At 34.2% G+C, this 19,804-nt stretch overlaps 4 long non-coding RNA genes across 6 annotated transcripts in view; 2 read left to right on the top strand and 2 right to left on the bottom strand.

Moving 5' to 3' along the window:
* The window catches only part of LOC137045842 (uncharacterized), a 248,085-nt gene that overhangs the window by 18,922 nt on the left and 209,359 nt on the right, over positions 1-19,804 (top strand). The window lies entirely within an intron of this gene.
* Positions 957-4,987, bottom strand: LOC137047142 (uncharacterized). Its single transcript, XR_010899155.1, has 6 exons — positions 4,727-4,987; positions 4,518-4,637; positions 3,478-3,617; positions 1,468-1,575; positions 1,284-1,389; positions 957-1,145 (listed from the first exon to the last, which is right to left on the bottom strand). It is a non-coding gene; the product is annotated as an uncharacterized lncRNA (long non-coding RNA).
* On the bottom strand, positions 7,460-11,928 carry LOC137046406 (uncharacterized). Of its 2 annotated transcripts, XR_010898955.1 has the most exons (7): positions 11,515-11,928; positions 11,312-11,400; positions 11,112-11,222; positions 10,072-10,211; positions 8,103-8,210; positions 7,887-7,992; positions 7,460-7,750 (listed from the first exon to the last, which is right to left on the bottom strand). It is a non-coding gene; the product is annotated as an uncharacterized lncRNA (long non-coding RNA). The 2 variants fall into 2 exon arrangements; XR_010898954.1 differs by having other exon boundaries at positions 11,312-11,926.
* LOC137046413 (uncharacterized) lies at positions 14,515-18,977 on the top strand. 2 transcript variants are annotated; one of them, XR_010898957.1, is made up of 7 exons: positions 14,515-14,922; positions 15,037-15,125; positions 15,215-15,325; positions 16,226-16,365; positions 18,227-18,334; positions 18,445-18,550; positions 18,687-18,977. It is a non-coding gene; the product is annotated as an uncharacterized lncRNA (long non-coding RNA). The 2 variants fall into 2 exon arrangements; XR_010898956.1 differs by having other exon boundaries at positions 14,516-15,125.

Genomic DNA, 19,804 nt, shown 5'->3' with positions numbered 1-19,804 from the left:
GAACAGCTCAACACTGAACTCTGTTCAATCTCTCTCTCTCTCTCTCTCTCTCTCTCTCTCTCTCTCTCTCTCTCTCTCTCTCTCTCTCTCTCTCTCTCACACACCTGACTGACATCATCAGTGACTTTAACAGAGGAAGAACAGCTCAACACTGAACTCTGTTCAATCTCTCTCTCTCTCTCTCTCTCTCTCTCTCTCTCTCTCTCTCTCTCTCTCTCTCTCTCTCTCTCTCTCTCTCTGTCTCTCTCACACACACACACACACACACACACACTCTGCTGACCTCTTGAGGAAGAAAATGGGAACGAATTTCCTTTCATGACTGTCGCCACTAGAGGGCAGAAGTCAGTTCTTCTTTATGCTTTCAGGGCCATATTAATGGAAGGCCGTTTCAGCATAAAAACGTTCCAGCGTTACTAGTCGTAATTCTGCAATTGTATTCTTACTAGTAACAATTCCAATTATAGAGCTCTATAATTCATTTATTACTAGTAATAATCCAATTGCAGAGCTCCACAATTCCAGAGAGCTCTCTAATTCAATTGTTACTAGTGAATTAATAGTGTTAATTTTAACGCTCCTTCGGATCATATATGGTCCCAATCTAGATAGTGTAAAAAGTACAGTTTATAGTGTTGAATTTATAGTGTTAATCTAGCACCTTACAGTGTAGAAAATTTACACTGTGAGTGTAAAATGTTACACTTACAATTGTTGTTTAAATTTTACACTATGGGTGTTTAACTGTGTTGATTTTATTCCATTGGATTACACTATTAGTGTTAATAATAAAGTATTCTGTTCAGTGCAAAAATTTACACTATCATATGGTGTTAATGTACAAGATCAGACATAAAATCAAGAATCTTCAGACAGATGTATAAATCCAGAGTTTATTTAACAAATGGGCAAAGCGGTAAAGGTCAATTAGTCAATCACATTCATGAGGTGTTGCACAGAAAACAAATAAAAGTTAATTAAACGCGTAAAATCATCAAATTTGCCTGGACGTAGATTTGAGCAAGATTGCAGAAAGCTACTCGACAGTTGCGTAGCATCAATAAACGCGGTTCCTCTGTCCCATCAGCGAGCAGGTATGGCTGTGTGGTCTCTTCAGTTCAATCAATGTGTTCTTTAGTCTCTGCCTAAAGATCTAAGACAAAAATAACACTCAGAGTCATCTCTTCAACTGACCGTCTTTATATTAGTTTTCCACAATACAATCAAGCTAACTGGCAATATTTTGAGTCAGACAATAGGAAGTGACAAATGTCCAAATTTACCTTTTTGATGACAGCTTGATATGAGGACATCTCTCCAGGTCTCTTACAGTCTTTTGGTGATGGTGGAATCAAAGGAAGTATGAGCTGAATTGATCGTTGCACCATTCTAAATAACAGATGTGACAACTTCAGCAAAAAATGCATAAATATATATAGATAATCTTATTCTGAACTGTAGTCGAACCTGAATTATTGGTTTCATCCTCTTTCACAGCAGATTCCTTCAGTCAGGTCCTTGAAGGTCTTGGGAAAGCCTTTCCAGGAACTTAACTGAGGTCTTCTCACCAGAAATCTAAACAAACAAAAAACAAAGTTCATCATCAAATAGTTACATAGCATAATGACAACCATATCTCTCAGGAACCATTTTGTTAATTGTTGTCAGAGTAGCGCCGTTCACTCACACCTGGCATTAACATTCATCTTGGGTGACACACAAGTAAACAACTCAAGTACAGGTGTAATCACACCCAAGACGCATTGAGATTTGATTGTTTTGATAGGGTCTAGACCACATTATTTTATTAAAGGGTTAGTTCACCCCCAAAAAATTATTCTGTTAATTACTCAACCTAATGTTCTAAACCTGCAATACAATTTCATCTTTGAAACACAAATGAAGATATTATTGATGAAATCAGAGATTTCTGTCCCTTCATTTCCAGCTACGCAACTGCCAAATTTAGAAACTTCAAAAACTTCATGAAGACACCGTAAAACTAATCCAAAGGAATCAAGCAGTTTAGTAAATTTTATTTTTCTTCTAAAGAAAGTTGATTAATAGTTGTTAGTTGATTAATGTTTATATGTGAATAAAAGTCTACATTAAAGGGTTAGTTCACCAAAAAATGAAAAATGTAATTAATTACTCACCCTCATGTCGTTCGACACTTGTAAGAACTTCGTTCATCTTCGGAACCCAAATGAAGATATTTTAGTTGAAAGCTGATGGCTGAGAAAGGTAGACCTCAGATAGGCCTCCATTGACATTCAGTACATTTACACTCACAAGAACCATAAAAGGCATTAAAAACCTCGTTACAAAGTCTGTTACAAAGTCCAGCGGCTCTACAGTAATTTTAAGAAGCGACGAGAATAGTTTTTGTGCCCCCAAAAAAATCTAAACGACTTTATCCAACAAGTTACTGTCTTTCGCGTATGCCTCGGACGTGAACTCACAAAGCACCACGAAGCATGCGCGAGAATATGACGCAGATCCGCCGTTCGGACACATGACCCAGAAGCGAAGAACTTTGTTTACAAGCAGAGGAAGGGAAGATGCGCATATCTAATCTGTTGAATTCTATACTGATAGTGCTTTAGGAAAAAGAAAACACTTTAAAAAAAAGTTCCTCGCTCCATGTATCTGAACGGCGGCTCTGCGTCATAAGCGGAAGCGTCCGAGGCATAAGCGGAAGACAATAACTTGGTGGATAAAGTCGTTATTTTGATTATTTTTTTGCCCACAAAAACTATTCTCATCGCTTCGTGAAATTACTGTAGAGCCACTGCAGTGAGATGGATTTTGTATCGATGTGTTTTTGTATCGACCCCATCTGCCTTTATGGGTCTTGTGAGTGGGAATGTACTGAATGCCAATGGAGGCCTATCTGAAGCCTTTCTCAGCCATCAGCATCCAACTAAAATATCTTAATTTGTGTTCCGAAGATGAATGAAGTTCTTACGGGTGTCGAATGACATGGGGGTGAGTAATTAATGAAATAATTTTCATTTTTGGGTGAACCAACCCTTTAATCTATACATCACAAAGCAATCGAGCCTGTTCAGAATTTTGGACTAAACCACTCGGATTGGTTAATTTGGATTGGTTTTTGATCTCTTTATTAATTTTTGAAGCGTCAAAGTGGTAATTGCGTGGACTGCAAGTGGAGGGACAGAAAGTGCTTAACTTAAAAGTATTTTTGAGTTTGGAATGACATGACGGTGAGAAATTACAACAATTTTACACTTTTGGGTCAACTAAACCGTTAACTATTTGCAGTTTATCTTGAATTAACACAGAAGTGATTGATGTGTCATCATGAATCAAGACACACAATCAATCACACGTAAATTCCAGGTCTAAACAAAGGCAGATATTGTGTGGTTGCCCAGTAATGTGTTAATATTTCATGTTCATTTGTCATGTGTAAAAATTTGTATTGCACATAGAATAATATATAACGATACTTACAATTCTGGATTCATCTTCAGCATTCTGTTGCTTTCCTGAAGGGCTTCCATCCCTCAGAAGAACAGTGTCATCAGAGTCACAGTTTGCCATCTCACGAGAGGAGATTCCTTCACTTGACACTGCAGGGGTCTGGGTCAAGTCTATTGAAAAGGGATTTAAAATATTTCCAAAATTCAGTAATGCACTACAATTTAAATTAGTAAAATATTTTGTAATTACCCTTAATTTTGATTATGCTGAGAGCTGTCTATAAGGCATGGGTGTCAAGTTGTAAAATTATTTATATTTAAGCTTAAATATTTATTTAATCTGATTATTAAATAAACTTATATAATTTAAATGATTATTGTGAGTAATAGGGGATCTTAAAATGAACTTGGTGTACTACATTAGATTAAGACATGTTTAGAATTTATTTCACCATTATTAACTAATAGTATTTATAATGGGAACAGAAAATAGAGATTTATATTAGTAAAACATAGAGAGATTAAATATTTAGGAAATTATTTATCCCAAAATAGCATGCAGTATGAATTGATAAAGACTTATTTCAAGCTGAAGTACCTGAATGCTCTGCCAGTACGCAAATACTTGGTAACTGAATTGTAAAACAGGTGGACTTTCAGATTAGCCTTTACTCACTTTCACAATGTTTGAACTGAACGGTCATAACTGAACGGCTGGCAACGTTACAGCGTTTGTTTTCTTGACGCAGATATGACGACATGACAGACGATATTCAGTGCTCAACGTATATATTAAGGAGTTCACACCTAAATTTAGGGCGAATAAAACGTTTTTAAACGCTCCCCCTCCTCAGTCTGCAAAAAGACTGCTTTTGTTGTTTACACTGCGCGATACAAGACACTCAAACACACTGTTAATAATGTGCATGTGTCACAAAAACGTACTCTTTACGCGTTAATGTACTCTATAACAGAGGCACTTTTACCGTTTTCGATGAAAGGACACAACGTAACGCCACACGCAATGCTTTCAAAACAAATATAAAATTACCATTTAAAGAATGATCTCACCTGCGGAGAAAAAAGACCAAACGGGGCTGCTTCAGACCTCCTCGTCAACTTCAGTCAGACTCGTCGTAAAACCAGGCCTCTGCGTTGACTGGATGTGATCTCACCTAACTTAATAAAACGCTGTCAACAAACCAAAGTGAAAGAAGCTAAACGTATACATAACAAATTATTAGCACAGTCCAACAAGTTTATTTTAAACGTAAAATCACCTTCATCCAGGAAATCAAATCGGCATGAGAAACTTTCACATTCTTCTGTACATCTCGGCATCATATGAACTCGAAGAGCTTCCTTATTCCTGACAAAACATGCCGTTAATCATTTCTAAATGTTTTCACCATCATATTTGACTAAAATATTAACACATATATTTACTATTTCATTTTAGAAAGAGAAAAGCTATTCAACCTACCTGCTCGGTTGCATGAATATAAAATGGCGTCGTCGTCTGGTGAGGCAGCAGTCATCGAAGGGCGGAGTCAAGAATACTTTTGCACTTTCAGTGTAAAAATAAAATGTACACTATGTAGAACACCATAATTACACTAAAGAGGAGTACTCTTTAAAACTCTATATTGTTAATTTAACTATTTGGGAATAAATAACTTTTAACACTGCAAATTTGACACTACCAATTTTACTGTGTACCCCAGTTGAATATGCATAGGCACGATTAGCATAATGATATGTCTCCGAATAGAGAGCTCTGTAATTGTAATTGTTACTAGTAAAAAATGAATTATAGAGCTCTTTAATTGAATTGTTACTAGTAAAAATATAATTACGACGAGTAACGCTGGAACGTTTTTATGCTGAAACGGCCTTCCATATGACGTGTCTATTGAAGATATCTCTGACGTCATTACAGATATCTTTAATAGAGTTTTGACTAGTCAAAATGTGTTTAGAGATATCTCGAATATGGGAGGCAGTTTCAGCATAAAAACGTTCCAGCGTATGGGAGGCCGTTTCAGCATAAAAACGTTCCAGCGTTACTCGTCGTAATTATATTTTTACTAGTAACAATTCAATTAAAGAGCTCTATAATTCAATTTTTACTAGTAACAATTACAATTACAGAGCTCTATAATTGTATTATTACTAGTAACAATTATGATTGTAGAGCTCTCTAATTGAATTATAGAGCTCTGCAATTGAATTCTTACTAGTAATAAATGAATTGTAGAGCTCTATAATTCAGTTTTTACTAGTAACAATTCCAATTAGAGAGCTCTACAATTCATTTATTACTAGTAAGAATTCAATTAGAGAGCTCTATAATTCAATTGTTACTAGTAATAATCCAATTGCAGAGCTCTACAATTCCACTAGAGAGCTCTCTAATTCAATTGTTACTAGTAAAAACTGAATTAGAGAGCTCTCTAATTGTAATTGTTACTAGTAAAAACTGAATTAGAGAGCTCTTTAATTCAATTCTGACTAGTAACAATTCTAATTACAGAGCTCTATAATTGTATTATTACTAGTAGAAACTCCTATTCATGAGATGCAAAACAGATAGCAGATTTTCCGCCTACAAAAGTGCGTTTCAAAATAAAAGCCCTGTAGCGTGGTTCTAAAGTATCCCGAAATATTTTACAGACTTAGGTAACAGATTAATCATGTTCACATTAAAGCAAAATTAAGATGATGACTGAGATGAAAGCCTATATTTAGTCGTTATATTCATTCACCTTTGTATATTGGTAAAGCTAAGAGCCAAGAACACTCCATATACTGGACATAATATAGGGTGACTGACATGCCCTAAATGTGCCTAATGTGGGACACCTAAGGTTTAGTGTTTGTAGGTCCCGCATAAATATACTAATGTCAGTGAAACTATGGATTATCTGAAGCTGTGGGGCCATGTCATCAAAATCATATAACCTCTCAAATGTCCAGTCATATGAGACAGTAGCAATCATCAGAAAGGAGGGACCTTGTGTGAAAGCCACCCAAAGTGTTTTGACAAACTTGATATTAAGGAGTATAAATTCATTTTAAATATTTCAAGTGTTAAGTATTGTTATGCAATAATATAATGATTGTGTTTGTTGTTTAGTAAAATGGAAAACATTAGCCCAAATAGTCTTAAACCTTTTTATAAATTGTGACTTGAGGTTAAATCTAGCCTAAAGTTTGTATAGTATAGTTGTATATTTTTTTTTTTCTTTTTTCTCCAGGTTGCAAGATATTTTTTATATTTTGCCTTCAAATAAGCTTATGCCTGTTGTGGTTGCATGCATTTGTTAAGTAAAATGAACACGAGAACAGTGAGGAATCCTGACTGTGCACTTAACTCTTTTATATAAAAATATATATTATATATAATAACCTAGACCATGAAAATAGTTGGCTAATGTCTTTGTATTAAAAAAAGGCATAAAAACTATCATATTGTATTATTTGTCTGATGTTCAATTATCAATCAATCCATCCATAACCAAGAGAATAACTAGACTATTTTCATTATCATTATTATTATTATCATTATCATAGATTTTGGCCTTTATCATAGACTTTTCAGTGTCCCACATTAGGAATCACCAGATTGTCGACTGCAGCGCCAAAGTTTCCCATCTGCCTGTTTATATACACAGTAAAAATGCAGTGTCAAATTAACACTTAGTGTTAATTTTAATGCTCCTTCGGATCATATATGGTCCCACTCTAGATAGTGTAAAAAGTAGAGTTTATAGTGTTGAATTTATAGTGTTTATCTAGCACCTTACAGTGTAGAAAATTTACACCGTGATTGTAAAATTACACTTACAATTGTTGTTTAAATTTTACACTATGGGTGTTTAACACCATCTGTGTCGATTTTATTCCATTGGATTACACTATTAGTGTTAATAATAAAGTATTCTGTTCAGTGCAAGAAATTTTACACGATCACATGTTGTTAATGTACAAGATCAGACATAAAATAAAGAATCTTCAGATGTATAAATCCAGAGTTTATTTAACAAATGGGCAAAGCGGTAAAGATCAATTAGTCAATCACATTCATGAGGTGTTGCACAGAAGAAGAAAAAAAGTGAATTAAACGCGTAAAATAATCAAATTTGCCTAGACATGAACAAATGTGACGGGTAGATTTGAGCAAGACTGCAGAAAGCTACTCGACAGTTGCGTAGCATCAATAAACGCGGTTCCTCTGTCCCATCAGCGAGCAGGTATGGCTGTGTGGTCTCTTCAGTTCAATCAATGTGTTCTTTAGTCTCTGCCTAAAGATCAAAGACAAAAATAACACTCAGTCATCTCTTCAACTGACCGTCTTTATATTAGTTTTCCACAATACAATCAAGCTAACTGGCAATATTTTGAGTCAGACAATAGGAAGTGACAAATGTCCAAATTTACCTTTTTGATGACAGCTTGATATGAGGACATCTTTCCAGGTCTCTTACAGTCTTTTGGTGATGGTGGAATCAAAGGAAGTATGAGCTGAATTGATCGTTGCACCATTCTAAATAACAGATGTGACAACTTCAGCAAAAAATGCATAAATATATATAGATATTCAGCAAAAAATGCATAAATATATATAGATAATCTTATTCCGAACTATAGTCGAACCTGAATTATTGGTTTCATCCTCTTTCACAGCAGATTCCGTCAGTCAGGTCCTTGAAGGTCTTGGGAAAGCCTTTCCAGGAACTTAGCCTTGGTCTTCTCACCAAAAATCTAAACAAACAAAAAACAAAGTTCATCATCAAATAGTTACATAGCATAATGACAACCATATCTCTCAGGAACCATTTTGTTAATTGTTGTCAGAGTAGCGCCGTTCACTCACACCTGGCATTAACATTCATCTTGGGTGACACACAAGTAAACAACTCAAGTACAGGTGTAATCACACCCAAGACGCATTGAGATTTGATTGTTTTGATAGGGTCTAGGCCACATTATTTTATTAAAGGGTTAGTTCACCCCCAAAAAATGATTCTGTTAATTACTCACCCTAATGTTCTAAACCTGCAATACAATTTCATCTTTGAAACACAAATGAAGATATTATTGATGAAATCAGAGATTTCTGTCCCTTCGTTTCCAGCTACGCAACTGCCACTTTGAAACTTCAAAAACTTCATGAAGACAACGTAAAACTAATCCAAAGGAATCAAGCAGTTTAGTAAATTTTATTTTTCTTCTAAAGAAAGTTGATTAATAGTTGTTAGTTGATTAATGTTTATATGTGAATAAAAGTCTACATTAAAGGGTTAGTTCACCAAAAAATGAAAAATGTCATTAATTACTCACCCTCATGTCGTTCGACACTTGTAAGAACTTCGTTCATCTTCGGAACCCAAATGAAGATATTTTAGTTGAAAGCTGATGGCTGAGAAAGGTAGACCTCAGATAGGCCTCCATTGACATTCAGTACATTTACACTCACAAGAACCATAAAAGGCATTAAAAACCTCGTTACAAAGTCCGTTACAAAGTCCAGCGGCTCTACAGTAATTTTAAGAAGCGACGAGAATAGTTTTTGTGCCCCCAAAAAAATCTAAACGACTTTATCCAACAAGTTATTGTCTTCCGCGTATGCCTCGGACGTGAACTCACAAAGCACCACGAAGCATGCGCGAGAATATGACGCAGATCCACTTTGTTTACAAGCAGAGGAAGGGAAGATGCGCATATCTAATCTGTTGAATTCTATACTGATAGTGCTTTAGGAAAAAGAAAAAGAAAACACTTTAAAAAAAGTTCCTCGCTCCATGTATCCGAACGGCGGATCTGCGTCATAAGCGGAAGCGTCCGAGGCATAAGTGGAAGACAATAACTTGGTGGATAAAGTCGTTATTTTGATTATTTTTTTGCCCACAAAAACTATTCTCATCGCTTCGTGAAATTACTGTAGAGCCGCAGCAGTGAGATGGATTTTGTATCGATGTGTTTAGTGCCTTTATGGGTCTTGTGAGTGGGAATGTACTGAATGCCAATGGAGGCCTATCTGAAGCCTTTCTCAGCCATCAGCATCCAACTAAAATATCTTAATTTGTGTTCCGAAGATGAATGAAGTTCTTACGGGTGTCGAATGACATGGGGGTGAGTAATTAATGAAATAATTTTCATTTTTGGGTGAACCAACCTTTTAATCTATACATCACAAAGCAGTCGAGTCTGTTCAGAATTTTGGACTAAACCACTCGGATTGGTTAATTTGGATTGGTTTTTGATCTCTTTATTAATTTTTGAAGCGTCAAAGTGGTAATTGCGTGGACTGCAAGTGGAGGGACAGAAAGTGCTTAATTTAAAAGTATTTTTGAGTTTGGAATGACATGACGGTGAGAAATTACAACAATTTTACACTTTTGGGTCAACTAAACCGTTAACTATTTGCAGTTTATTATCTTGAATTAACACAGAAGTGATTGATGTGTCATCATGAATCGACACACAATCAATCACACGTAAATTCCAGGTCTAAACAAAGGCAGATATTGTGTGGTTGCCCAGTAATGTGTTAATATTTCATGTTCATTTGTCATGTGTAAAAATTTGTATTGCACATAGAATAATATATAATGATACTTACAATTCTGGATTCATCTTCAGCATTCTGTTGCTTTCCTGAAGGGCTTCCATCCCTCAGAAGAACAGTGTCATCAGAGTCACAGTTTGCCATCTCACGAGAGGAGATTCCTTCACTTGACACTGCAGGGGTCTGGGTCAAGTCTATTGAAAAGGGATTTAAAATATTTCCAAAATTCAGTAATGCACTACAATTTAAATTAGTAAAATATTTTGTAATTACCCTTAATTTTGATTAGGCTGAGAGCTGTCTATAAGGCATGGGTGTCAAGTTGTAAAATTATTTATATTTAAGTTTAAATATTTATTTAATCTGATTATTAAATAAACTTATATAATTTAAATGATTATTGTGAGTAATAGGGGATCTTAAAATGAACTTGGTGTACTACATTAGATTAAGACATGTTTCGAATTTATTTCACCATTATTAACTAATAGTATTTATAATGGGAACAGAAAATAGAGATTTATATTAGTAAAACAGAGAGATTAAATATTTAGGAAATTATTTATCCCAAAATAGCATGCAGTATGAATTGATAAAGACTTATTTCAAGCTGAAGTACCTGAATGCTCTGCCAGTACGCAAATACTTGGTAACTGAATTGTAAAACAGGCGGACTTTCAGATTAGCCTTTACTCACTTTCACAATGTTTGAACTGAACGGTCATAACTGAACGGCTGGCAACGTTACAGCGTTTGTTTTCTTGACGCAGATATGACGACATGACAGACGCATATTCAGTGCGCAACGTACATATTAAGGAGTTCACACCCAAATTTAGGGCGAATAAAACGTTTTTAAACGCTCCCCCTCCTCAGTCTGCAAAAAGACTGCTTTTGTTGTTTACACTGCGCGATACAAGACACTTAAACACACTGTTAATAATGTGCATGTGTCACAAAAACGTTATTCTTTACGCGTTAATGTACTCTATAACAGAGGCACTTTTACCGTTTTCGATGAAAGGACACAACGTAACGTCACACGTATTCCTTTCAAAACAAATATAAAATTACCATTTAAAGAATGATCTCACCTGCGGAGAAAAAAGCTTCAGAGCAGACCTCCTCGTCAACTTCAGTCAGACTCGTCGTAAAACCAGGCCTCTGCGTTGACTGGATGTGATCTCACCTAACTTCATAAAACGCTGTCAACAAACCAAAGTGAAAGAAGCTAAACGTATACATAACATATTATAAGCACATTCCAACAAGTTTATTTCAAACGTAAAATCACCTTCATCCAGGAAATCAAATCGGCATGAGAAACTTTCACATTCTTCTGTACATCTCGGCATCATATGAACTCGAAGAGCTTCCTTATTCCTGACAAAACATGCCGTTAATCATTTCTAAATGTTTTCACCATCATATTTGACTAAAATATTAACAAATATATTTACTATTTCATTTTAGAAAGAGAAAAGCTATTCACCCTACCTGCTCGGTTGCATGAATATAAAATGGCGTCGTCGTCTGGTGAGGTAGCAGTCATCGAAGGGCGGAGTCAAGAATACTTTTGCACTTTCAGTGTAAAAATAAAATGTACACTATGTAGAACACCATAATTACACTAAAGAGGAGTACTCTTTAAAACTCTATATTGTTAATTTAACTATTTGGGAATAAATAACTTTTAACACTGCAAATTTGACACTACCAATTTTACTGTGTACCCCAGTTGAATATGCATAGGCACGATTAGCATAATGATATGTCTCCGAATAGAGAGCTCTGTAATGCAATTGTTACTAGTAAGAATTGCTATTGCAGAGCTCTGTAATTCAATTTGTACTAGTAACAATTCAATTGTAGAGCTCTCTAATTGCAATTCTTACTAGTAATAATTAAATTATAGAGCTCTCTAATTCAATTCTTACTAGTAACAATTCAATTAGAGAGCTCTGTAATTTAATTATAGAGCTCTATAATCAAATTGTTACTAGTAACAATTGAATTAGAGAGCTCTATGATTTAATTATTACTAGTAACAATTTGATTATAGAGCTCTATAATTGAATTACAGAGCTCTCTAATTGAATTGTTACTAGTAACAATTATGATTAGAGAGCTCTGTAATTCAATTGTTACTAGTAACAATTACGATTAGAGAGCTCTCTAATTGAATTGTTACTAGTAACAATTCAATTAGAGAGCTCTGTAATTCAATTATAGAGCTCTGCAATTACACATATCCTTAATGTGTATTTTTACTAGTAATAAATCATTTGAAGAGCTCTGTAATTCAATTGTTACTAGTAATAATTCAATTAGAGAGCTCTACAATCGTAATTGTTACTAGTAACAATTGAATTACAGAGCTCTATAATCCCAATTGTTACTAGTAAGAATTCAATTAGAGAGCTCTACAATTGTAATTGTTACTAGTAAGAATTCAATTAGAGAGCTCTATAATCCCAATTGTTACTAGTAACAATTGAATTACAGAGCTCTATAATTAAAAATGAATGGAAGTCAATGGAGACATATGACTAGTAATAAATGAATTGTAGAGCTCTCTAATTGGAATTGTTACTAGTAACAATTGAATTAGAGAGCTCTATAATCATAATTGTTACTAGTAACAATTGAATTAGAGAGCTCTATAATCATAATTGTTACTAGTAATAATACAATTATAGAGCTCTGTAATTGTAATTGTTACTAGTAAAAATTGAATTATAGAGCTCTTTAATTGAATTGTTACTAGTAAAAATTGAATTACGACGAGTAACGCTGGAACGTTTTTATGCTGAAACGGCCTCCCATACCAGCGTTACTCGTCGTAATTATATTTTTACTAGTAACAATTCAATTAAAGAGCTCTATAATTGTATTATTACTAGTAACAATTATGATTGTAGAGCTCTCTAATTGTATTTTTACTAGTAACAATTACGATTAGAGAGCTCTGTAATTCAATTATAGAGCTCTGCAATTACACATATCCTTAATGTGCATTTTTACTAGTAATAAATCATTTGAAGAGCTCTGTAATTCAATTATAGAGCTCTCTAATCGTAATTGTTACTAGTAACAATTGAAATACAGAGCTCTATAATCCCAATTGTTACTAGTAATAATTCAATTAGAGAGCTCTATAATTAAAAATGAATGGAAGTCAATGGAGACATATGACTAGTAATAAATGAATTGTAGAGCTCTCTAATTGGAATTGTTACTAGTAATAATACAATTATAGAGCTCTACAATCATAATTGTTACTAGTAATAATACAATTATAGAGCTCTGTAATTGTAATTGTTACTAGTAAAAAATGAATTATAGAGCTCTTTAATTGTAATTGTTACTAGTAAAAAATGAATTATAGAGCTCTTTAATTGAATTGTTACTAGTAAAAATATAATTACGTATGGGAGGCCGTTTCAGCATAAAAACGTTCCAGCGTTACTCGTCGTAATTATATTTTTACTAGTAACAATTCAATTAAAGAGCTCTATAATTCATTTTTTACTAGTAACAATTACAATTACAGAGCTCTATAATTGTATTATTACTATGGGAGGCCGTTTCAGCATAAAAACGTTCCAGCGTTACTCGTCGTAATTCAATTTTTACTAGTAACAATTCAATTAAAGAGCTCTATAATTCAATTTTTACTAGTAACAATTACAATTACAGAGCTCTATAATTGTATTATTACTAGTAACAATTATGATTATAGAGCTCTCTAATTCAATTGTTACTAGTAACAATTATGATTATAGAGCTCTCTAATTCAATTGTTACTAGTAACAATTCCAATTAGAGAGCTCTACAATTCATTTATTACTAGTCATATGTCTCCATTGACTTCCATTCATTTTTAATTATAGAGCTCTGTAATTCAATTGTTACTAGTAACAATTGGGATTATAGAGCTCTCTAATTGAATTCTTACTAGTAACAATTACAATTGTAGAGCTCTCTAATTGAATTCTTACTAGTAACAATTGGGATTATAGAGCTCTGTAATTCAATTGTTACTAGTAACAATTACGATTGTAGAGCTCTCTAATTGAATTATTACTAGTAACAATTGAATTACAGAGCTCTTCAAATGATTTATTACTAGTAAAAATACACATTAAGGATATGTGTAATTGCAGAGCTCTATAATTGAATTACAGAGCTCTCTAATTGAATTGTTACTAGTAACAATTCAATTAGAGAGCTCTCTAATCGTAATTGTTACTAGTAACAATTGAATTACAGAGCTCTCTAATCATAATTGTTACTAGTAACAATTCAATTAGAGAGCTCTGTAATTCAATTATAGAGCTCTATAATCAAATTGTTACTAGTAATAATTAAATCATAGAGCTCTCTAATTCAATTGTTACTAGTAACAATTTGATTATAGAGCTCTATAATTAAATTACAGAGCTCTCTAATTGAATTGTTACTAGTAAGAATTGAATTAGAGAGCTCTATAATTTAATTATTACTAGTAAGAATTGCAATTAGAGAGCTCTACAATTGAATTGTTACTAGTACAAATTGAATTACAGAGCTCTGCAATAGCAATTCTTACTAGTAACAATTGCATTACAGAGCTCTCTATTCGGAGACATATCATTATGCTAATCGTGCCTATGCATATTCAACTGGGGTACACAGTAAAATTGGTAGTGTCAAATTTGCAGTGTTAAAAGTTATTTATTCCCAAATAGTTAAATTAACAATATAGAGTTTTAAAGAGTACTCCTCTTTAGTGTAATTATGGTGTTCTACATAGTGTACATTTTATTTTTACACTGAAAGTGCAAAAGTATTCTTGACTCCGCCCTTCGATGACTGCTACCTCACCAGACGACGACGCCATTTTATATTCATGCAACCGAGCAGGTAGGGTGAATAGCTTTTCTCTTTCTAAAATGAAATAGTAAATATATTTGTTAATATTTTAGTCAAATATGATGGTGAAAACATTTAGAAATGATTAACGGCATGTTTTGTCAGGAATAAGGAAGCTCTTCGAGTTCATATGATGCCGAGATGTACAGAAGAATGTGAAAGTTTCTCATGCCGATTTGATTTCCTGGATGAAGGTGATTTTACGTTTGAAATAAACTTGTTGGAATGTGCTTATAATATGTTATGTATACGTTTAGCTTCTTTCACTTTGGTTTGTTGACAGCGTTTTATGAAGTTAGGTGAGATCACATCCAGTCAACGCAGAGGCCTGGTTTTACGACGAGTCTGACTGAAGTTGACGAGGAGGTCTGCTCTGAAGCTTTTTTCTCCGCAGGTGAGATCATTCTTTAAATGGTAATTTTATATTTGTTTTGAAAGGAATACGTGTGACGTTACGTTGTGTCCTTTCATCGAAAACGGTAAAAGTGCCTCTGTTATAGAGTACATTAACGCGTAAAGAATAACGTTTTTGTGACACATGCACATTATTAACAGTGTGTTTAAGTGTCTTGTATCGCGCAGTGTAAACAACAAAAGCAGTCTTTTTGCAGACTGAGGAGGGGGAGCGTTTAAAAACGTTTTATTCGCCCTAAATTTGGGTGTGAACTCCTTAATATGTACGTTGCGCACTGAATATGCGTCTGTCATGTCGTCATATCTGCGTCAAGAAAACAAACGCTGTAACGTTGCCAGCCGTTCAGTTATGACCGTTCAGTTCAAACATTGTGAAAGTGAGTAAAGGCTAATCTGAAAGTCCGCCTGTTTTACAATTCAGTTACCAAGTATTTGCGTACTGGCAGAGCATTCAGGTACTTCAGCTTGAAATAAGTCTTTATCAATTCATACTGCATGCTATTTTGGGATAAATAATTTCCTAAATATTTAATCTCTCTGTTTTACTAATATAAATCTCTATTTTCTGTTCCCATTATAAATACTATTAGTTAATAATGGTGAAATAAATTCGAAACATGTCTTAATCTAATGTAGTACACCAAGTTCATTTTAAGATCCCCTATTACTCACAATAATCATTTAAATTATATAAGTTTATTTAATAATCAGATTAAATAAATATTTAAACTTAAATATAAATAATTTTACAACTTGACACCCATGCCTTATAGACAGCTCTCAGCCTAATCAAAATTAAGGGTAATTACAAAATATTTTACTAATTTAAATTGTAGTGCATTACTGAATTTTGGAAATATTTTAAATCCCTTTTCAATAGACTTGACCCAGACCCCTGCAGTGTCAAGTGAAGGAATCTCCTCTCGTGAGATGGCAAACTGTGACTCTGATGACACTGTTCTTCTGAGGGATGGAAGCCCTTCAGGAAAGCAACAGAATGCTGAAGATGAATCCAGAATTGTAAGTATCATTATATATTATTCTATGTGCAATACAAATTTTTACACATGACAAATGAACATGAAATATTAACACATTACTGGGCAACCACACAATATCTGCCTTTGTTTAGACCTGGAATTTACGTGTGATTGATTGTGTGTCGATTCATGATGACACATCAATCACTTCTGTGTTAATTCAAGATAATAAACTGCAAATAGTTAACGGTTTAGTTGACCCAAAAGTGTAAAATTGTTGTAATTTCTCACCGTCATGTCATTCCAAACTCAAAAATACTTTTAAATTAAGCACTTTCTGTCCCTCCACTTGCAGTCCACGCAATTACCACTTTGACGCTTCAAAAATTAATAAAGAGATCAAAAACCAATCCAAATTAACCAATCCGAGTGGTTTAGTCCAAAATTCTGAACAGACTCGACTGCTTTGTGATGTATAGATTAAAAGGTTGGTTCACCCAAAAATGAAAATTATTTCATTAATTACTCACCCCCATGTCATTCGACACCCGTAAGAACTTCATTCATCTTCGGAACACAAATTAAGATATTTTAGTTGGATGCTGATGGCTGAGAAAGGCTTCAGATAGGCCTCCATTGGCATTCAGTACATTCCCACTCACAAGACCCATAAAGGCACTAAACACATCGATACAAAATCCATCTCACTGCTGCGGCTCTACAGTAATTTCACGAAGCGATGAGAATAGTTTTTGTGGGCAAAAAAATAATCAAAATAACGACTTTATCCACCAAGTTATTGTCTTCCACTTATGCCTCGGACGCTTCCGCTTATGACGCAGATCCGCCGTTCGGATACATGGAGCGAGGAACTTTTTTTAAAGTGTTTTCTTTTTCTTTTTCCTAAAGCACTATCAGTATAGAATTCAACAGATTAGATATGCGCATCTTCCCTTCCTCTGCTTGTAAACAAAGTGGATCTGCGTCATATTCTCGCGCATGCTTCGTGGTGCTTTGTGAGTTCACGTCCGAGGCATACGCGGAAGACAATAACTTGTTGGATAAAGTCGTTTAGATTTTTTTGGGGGCACAAAAACTATTCTCGTCGCTTCTTAAAATTACTGTAGAGCCGCTGGACTTTGTAACGGACTTTGTAACGAGGTTTTTAATGCCTTTTATGGTTCTTGTGAGTGTAAATGTACTGAATGTCAATGGAGGCCTATCTGAGGTCTACCTTTCTCAGCCATCAGCTTTCAACTAAAATATCTTCATTTGGGTTCCGAAGATGAACGAAGTTCTTACAAGTGTCGAACGACATGAGGGTGAGTAATTAATGACATTTTTCATTTTTTGGTGAACTAACCCTTTAATGTAGACTTTTATTCACATATAAACATTAATCAACTAACAACTATTAATCAACTTTCTTTAGAAGAAAAATAAAATTTACTAAACTGCTTGATTCCTTTGGATTAGTTTTACGTTGTCTTCATGAAGTTTTTGAAGTTTCAAAGTGGCAGTTGCGTAGCTGGAAACGAAGGGACAGAAATCTCTGATTTCATCAATAATATCTTCATTTGTGTTTCAAAGATGAAATTGTATTGCAGGTTTAGAACATTAGGGTGAGTAATTAACAGAATCATTTTTTGGGGGTGAACTAACCCTTTAATAAAATAATGTGGCCTAGACCCTATCAAAACAATCAAATCTCAATGCGTCTTGGGTGTGATTACACCTGTACTTGAGTTGTTTACTTGTGTGTCACCCAAGATGAATGTTAATGCCAGGTGTGAGTGAACGGCGCTACTCTGACAACAATTAACAAAATGGTTCCTGAGAGATATGGTTGTCATTATGCTATGTAACTATTTGATGATGAACTTTGTTTTTTGTTTGTTTAGATTTTTGGTGAGAAGACCAAGGCTAAGTTCCTGGAAAGGCTTTCCCAAGACCTTCAAGGACCTGACTGACGGAATCTGCTGTGAAAGAGGATGAAACCAATAATTCAGGTTCGACTATAGTTCGGAATAAGATTATCTATATATATTTATGCATTTTTTGCTGAATATCTATATATATTTATGCATTTTTTGCTGAAGTTGTCACATCTGTTATTTAGAATGGTGCAACGATCAATTCAGCTCATACTTCCTTTGATTCCACCATCACCAAAAGACTGTAAGAGACCTGGAAAGATGTCCTCATATCAAGCTGTCATCAAAAAGGTAAATTTGGACATTTGTCACTTCCTATTGTCTGACTCAAAATATTGCCAGTTAGCTTGATTGTATTGTGGAAAACTAATATAAAGACGGTCAGTTGAAGAGATGACTGAGTGTTATTTTTGTCTTTGATCTTTAGGCAGAGACTAAAGAACACATTGATTGAACTGAAGAGACCACACAGCCATACCTGCTCGCTGATGGGACAGAGGAACCGCGTTTATTGATGCTACGCAACTGTCGAGTAGCTTTCTGCAGTCTTGCTCAAATCTACCCGTCACATTTGTTCATGTCTAGGCAAATTTGATTATTTTACGCGTTTAATTCACTTTTTTTCTTCTTCTGTGCAACACCTCATGAATGTGATTGACTAATTGATCTTTACCGCTTTGCCCATTTGTTAAATAAACTCTGGATTTATACATCTGAAGATTCTTTATTTTATGTCTGATCTTGTACATTAACAACATGTGATCGTGTAAAATTTCTTGCACTGAACAGAATACTTTATTATTAACACTAATAGTGTAATCCAATGGAATAAAATCGACACAGATGGTGTTAAACACCCATAGTGTAAAATTTAAACAACAATTGTAAGTGTAATTTTACAATCACGGTGTAAATTTTCTACACTGTAAGGTGCTAGATAAACACTATAAATTCAACACTATAAACTCTACTTTTTACACTATCTAGAGTGGGACCATATATGATCCGAAGGAGCATTAAAATTAACACTAAGTGTTAATTTGACACTGCATTTTTACTGTGTATATAAACAGGCAGATGGGAAACTTTGGCGCTGCAGTCGACAATCTGGTGATTCCTAATGTGGGACACTGAAAAGTCTATGATAAAGGCCAAAATCTATGATAATGATAATAATAATAATGATAATGAAAATAGTCTAGTTATTCTCTTGGTTATGGATGGATTGATTGATAATTGAACATCAGACAAATAATACAATATGATAGTTTTTATGCCTTTTTTTAATACAAAGACATTAGCCAACTATTTTCATGGTCTAGGTTATTATATATAATATATATTTTTATATAAAAGAGTTAAGTGCACAGTCAGGATTCCTCACTGTTCTCGTGTTCATTTTACTTAACAAATGCATGCAACCACAACAGGCATAAGCTTATTTGAAGGCAAAATATAAAAAATATCTTGCAACCTGGAGAAAAAAGAAAAAAAAAAATATACAACTATACTATACAAACTTTAGGCTAGATTTAACCTCAAGTC

Source organism: Pseudorasbora parva, chromosome 18 (assembly GCF_024679245.1).
Source record: "Pseudorasbora parva isolate DD20220531a chromosome 18, ASM2467924v1, whole genome shotgun sequence".
NCBI lineage: Eukaryota > Metazoa > Chordata > Actinopteri > Cypriniformes > Gobionidae > Pseudorasbora > Pseudorasbora parva.
The sequence above is the reverse complement of the archived record's forward strand: the minus strand, read 5'-3'. Positions and strand labels throughout refer to the sequence as shown.